Source organism: Pygocentrus nattereri, chromosome 23 (genome assembly GCF_015220715.1).
Source record: "Pygocentrus nattereri isolate fPygNat1 chromosome 23, fPygNat1.pri, whole genome shotgun sequence".
Classification (NCBI taxonomy): Eukaryota; Metazoa; Chordata; class Actinopteri; order Characiformes; family Serrasalmidae; genus Pygocentrus; species Pygocentrus nattereri.
Window position 1 is genome coordinate 31823922 of NC_051233.1, and position 5863 is coordinate 31829784.

Below are 5863 nucleotides of genomic sequence, written 5' to 3' on the forward strand. Positions count from 1 at the left end.
CAGTGGAGGTTGACTAAGCCATGAACTGGGGTCCTTACATCGTCACAGTAGAGGCTGACTAGGATCCTGGATCACTTTTCACATTACTGGAGTTCACAGTGGTTCACAGTGAAGATTGACTTGGCAACAAACTGAGGTCCTTACATCGTCACAGTGGTGGTTGACAAGGCCGTGAGCTGGGGTCTTTACATCGTCACAGTGGAGGTTGACAAGGCCGTGAGCTGGGGTCTTTACATCGTCACAGTGGAAGCTGACTAGGCTTTGAACTGGGGTCCTTACATCATCATAGAGGAGATTGACTTGGCCACTAGCTGGGGTCTCTACATTGTCAAAGTGGAGTTTGACTAGGTCGTGAGCTGAGGTCTTTACATTGTCCCAGTGGAGGTTGACTAGGCCATGAACTGGGGTCCTTACATCATCACATTGGAGATTGACTTGGCCACTAGCTGGGGTCTCTATATTGTCCCAGTGGAGGTTGACTAGGCCATGAACTGGGGTCCTTACATCATCACATTGGAGATTGACTTGGCCACTAGCTGGGGTCTCTACATTGTCCCAGTGGAGGTTGACTAGGCCAAGAACTGGAGTCTTTACATCATCACAGTAGAGATTGACTTGGCCACTAGCTGGGGTCTCTATATTGTCACAGTAGAGGTTGAGTAGGCCGTGAGCTGAGGTCTTTACAAACTCAGTGACAGCAGATATTTACAATATACACGCAGACACGGGGGGAACATGCAAACTTCACCAGCTGGGGAATTGAACCCAAGTCCTTCTTGCTCTGAGGCTGCAGCGCTACCCACCGTGCCACTGTGCCGCAAAACTATGAGTAATACTAATAATTATTATTTATTATTTTTATTATTTTGAAACTGGCATAAACAATAAACAGATTTTTTCAGGCTTAATTTGTGGTTATCTGTCTGTGGTGTGTTGGACATACAGTATCTAAGTGTTTGAACACAGCCAAAACTAGTTGCTGAAAGGTGGTTGTTTTTCAAATGACAATTCAAATATAATATATATATATATACATGGGAATCTCTGTGTCCTTTCTTTTTTCCTAATAACTAAATCAGTGTATATATGTTTGCTGAAGTTTAGGCTTCAACAAAGACGCTTGACATCCACAGCATCCATTCTTCATAATCCATAGGGAAGTGGTGGAAAAGCCTGGCAAATGGAGAAATCTCTTCCAAGTCTCTCCTTATGTCTCTCTCTCGCTCTCTCGCTCTCTCTCTATTCATCATGCAAAACGGAGGCAATTTGAGGAAAAGTCTGGCATCTTGATAGGATTATGCGCTGATTGCGTTTTAACTTTTACTTATCTGTCAGAAACGTCTCTGACAAGGGTGACATTATTTGTTGGTGCTCTCCTGGAAGTCATTAGCTCTTAGCACTGAATGTGCGAACACTGAACCAAGACAGTTTTCCCAGCCCAATTACTCAGCGCTAACCCCCTTTACGTCCCATCAGTCGAGACTTGTTTGGTGTTTGAAATTTGCTCCTTTAGTTTTTGCACTGGAGCTATGAGGCTAATGTGGCTAACATGTGAAGGAAGCTTTATTAGCGTGGTGCTAACTGTGGGGCTAAATCATCACATACTCGCCTCAAAACTATGCCTTAGTGCTCTAATAGACTTGACTGCATGGTGTCTGATACTGTATGACTCACTGTTATCTAATCACGTGGAGATAATTCACGCTGCTACTGTTTTTAGCTTTGCTAACACGTTTTGGTCCATGTTTATGTGATACAGCGTCAGAAAGCACATAATCAAGTCCGTTTTAGGTTTCATTAAAAGAGTGCTGGGTTCTTGGTGAAATGTTGAAACATAAAAAAAATACACAAAATGTTTTATTTATAAAAATCCACAGCTTTATTTTGGACTTTATTTTAGCTTAACGATGGATGTTGGGTACTTAAATCAACCACAATGTTCCCAATGTGCACTGTGCTTCTAAAATAATGGAAGCTAAGCGGCAAACTAAGTTGTTTTGCCCAGCAGATAAAGTTAAAAATAGCTAAATAAATAAAGTGTAACATTGTGCCACTTTTGCGCATAGTTTTCAATGATCAAACTGCAGTTTTAAGCATGACCTGCCTCGCCACAGTGAGCAGTGAGTAAGTGAATGTTGTGGGCAAATGTCTTTAACAGGTGTTAGAATTATGACCATGGTCAGATTTAGGACCAGGATTAGGCTTTGGAACAAGATTAGGTTTAGGGCAAGTGTTAGAATTATAATCATGGTCAGATTTAGGTTGAGGACTAGAATGAGGGCCAAGACTGGTTTTAGGATGAGTGTTAGCGTCATGACCATGGTCAGATTTCAGCTAGAATTTGAATTAAGACCAGAATTAGGTTTAGCACCTGTCTTAGAATTATGATTAATGTTAGAATTTTGACCATGGTCAGATTTAGAAAGAGGCAGATAATTAGGACCAAGATTGGGTTTAGGACGAGTGTTAGAATCATGACAATGGTCAGGTTTAGGCCTAGGATTAGTGTTAGTGACAGAATTAGGCTTAGGACCAGTGTCAGCATCATGACCGTAGTCAGATTTAGGACTAGGATTAGAATTAGGACCAAGAGTGGGTTAAAATGAGTCTTAGAATTATGACTATGGTCAGATTTATGGCTAGGATTAGGATTAGATTTACGTTTAGGACCTGTGTTAGAATTTTGACCATGGTTAGACTTAGGACTAGGTTTAGGTTTAGGACTGGTGTTAGGTCCATGGTCAGATTTAAGATGAGGATAGGGTTCTCAGCGTAGGGTTTCTCCAAAATAGTAACTTTACAGGAGAGAGCAATAACGTTCTTTACTTTCAATGTAAGTTAATGGAAAAAGTTTTTATCCTAAGCAATTTTGGAGCATTTCTATTCCAATTATCCTAAAATTTCCACGCGATGTAAAGGACAACTGCTGACCTCAAACGATGCAGAAAAGTAAAAATGGACTTACATGTTTTTCATTGGACAGCACCGATATGTTCTTCACAGAAAGTGAGCAAATGCTGTGGAATCTGAGGTTGAAATAATAATAAATCGCATCATTTTGTCTTTTGGTAAACACTGAAAACGGGTCCCTAATTTCTGTTAAATATGCTTTCTGCTTTTTTGCTGATGCTGGAATCATTTGTACTCAGTGACTGACTAGAAACTGTGTTTTGTAGCGTTTCTATCACACGACTCTTTCTGGTTATGGCATTTCTGTCTTTTCTCTTCCTCGTGTGAAAAAGAATAAATAAACTTGTAAATATAAAAGTAAATAAATTAGAAATATAAGCCTGTGTTGAGTGTTTTGCGTGGCAGCTGTGAAACAGGCAGGTTGGCAGTTGGACTGGTTGGTTGTCATTCACGTCACACGACTTCATCCACCACAGCTTTTACTTTAACATGTATAAATTATGCATGAGTGTGAAGAGTTTCCTGTCGCGATCCACGCAGCCGGGTTTCGGAATGAGGATTCCGTCTGTATCCGCCGTGTGGAGCGAAGCTGCTGTGAGCATCAGCTGTGCAGGAGTAAGTGAACCTGATCCTGTCCTGACAGCTGAGAAGCAGCTGGATTGTTCTGTAGTGCCGGAACATAAAGGGCCTGATGATAGGTTTAGTTTAGGTTTTATATAAAGTTTTAGTTTAGTTTTTAGTTTAGGTTTTAGTTTAGGTTTTATATAAAGTTTTAGTTTAGTTTTTAGTTTAGGTTTTAGTTTAGGTTTCAGTTAAGATTTAAGCTTAGGTTTCAGTTTAGGTTTTAGTTTGGGTTTCAGTTTAAGTTTTAGATTAGGTCTTAGTTTAGGTTTTAGTTTAGGTTACAGTTTAAGTTTCAGTTTAGGTTTTAGTTTAGGTTACAGCTTAGGCTTCAATTTAGATTTCAGTTTAGGTTTCAGTTTTATTCCGCACCGCAAATTTGTCCTTTGCATTTTCAAAGGAGCCTCACAGTCAAAGTCTGAGGGCTTTAAAATTCTGATTTAACTAGTTTCATTCCTGTTTATTTTAGGCTGTTTTTTATTCATTTTATTCCATTTTTAATACTATTCTTACCTGGTTGTAGATGATCTACAGATGTAAGACCGGGATCAGATTTAGGATCTGGGACTAGGATTAGAATGAGGTCCAGAATTAGGTTTAGGACTAGTGGTACAATAATGATCATGGCCAAATTACGGACTAGGATTTGAATGAATGGAAGGATTAGGTTTTAGGACTAGTGGTATAATGATCATGGCCAGATTACGGACTAGAACTAGAATGAATACAAGGATCAGGTTTAGGACTAGTGTTAGAAATATAACCATGGTGAGACTAAAGACTAGGATTAGAATTATAACTAAAGTTAAAATTATGATCATAGTCAGATTAAGAACCAGCATTAGGTTTAGGGCCAGTGTTAGAATTATGGCCATGGTCAGATTTAGGACCAGGATTATGGGTAGGACCAGTGTTGGTATTATGACCGTAATCAGATTTAGAACTACTAGAACACACACTAGGGGGCAGTGAGCACACTTACCCAGAGTGGTGGGCAGCCCTATCCAGAGCACAGTTGGGGGTTAGGTGCCTTGATTGAGGGCACTTCAGTCACATACTGTCGTCTCAGGGGATCGAACCGACAACCTTCCGGCCACAGTTCTGGTTTCCTAACCTCCAGCCCACAACTGCCCCCGTCCCCTGACTGAGGAGCTGAAAAGGGTTGTGTCCAGGGTTGTTTTAGCTCTTCTAGTCTTATGTCAAGCTTGTAACAACAGAAGAACCCTTTTTGTTGCTATATAGGACCACACACAACACATTCTCCATCAGTCTGAAAACCAATTTCACCATGCAAAGCATGCAAATGGTTCTGGGACAGTTCATGGCTCTATTTAGAACCATTGTTTTCACTACAGAACCCTTCTAGAACCATCTTTTTCAAGAGTGTAGATAAAGCAGGTACTGGACGGTAACTCTCGAAACTGGGCTTCCTCAAGGAGAGATTTGGAAATGGTTAAGAAAACTGGCAGAACAATCACAACACACTGTTTATTGTTAATATTGTTATTATTATTTATGATCATTTATTCCAAGGTGTCATATTTAAGCATGTAAAACATGCCTGTGGTTTGATGGATAAACTGCACACGCACTGTACTGTAGCTCTCAGAATAAGAGGTATAAAGAGAGGTTCCTCAATGGTTCTTGGTATGGAGGTATGGTTCTAGGAAAAAGCTTTAACTTTCATAGAGTCATGAAATTCTACTTTTACAGAAATGGGCCTGTTTAGGGCGATGGTCCTCAGGGACCCCTTGATGGACCACATTTTTGCTGTTTCCCTACGCAACCCAAAAATGAGAAGTGGTTTTGGAAGCACAGCTACAAGGAACCCAAAGTGCTTCTTTCAAGTGTATTATGTTCAGTACAATGAAATGACCGTTCCTGGTCAGCAGTCCGAAGAACTGCTGTGGACTCTTCAAAGAAATGAACTAGAATCACATCAACAGTGATCCTCCCATGTAGGCGCTCACACTCACACAGACCACCTTATTCCACCTCTCGGCTCAATTTCGGCCGGATGATTGAAACAGAAAATCAATTACCGTCCGGCTCAGCGTCCAACCGAAGCCTTTTCTGCACCCTCAGGCTTTCCTAAATGGACCATGCCGCATCTCCTCGTGGCTGCATGTGAGGCTCAGTGTGAAATGTGATTGTTGTTTGTTATGACATTCATAATTTCTGTCATTTACATGCAAATGATGTGAGCTGGTCCCTTGCCGCTGGTCTACCACCCCTGCCTGTCACAATTAAAGCCGGAGTTCATTGTTCAGTAGCTGTTATTTAGAAAGTATGTGTGGGTGTGGAGAGACGTACTGTGACTGAATATGGATAC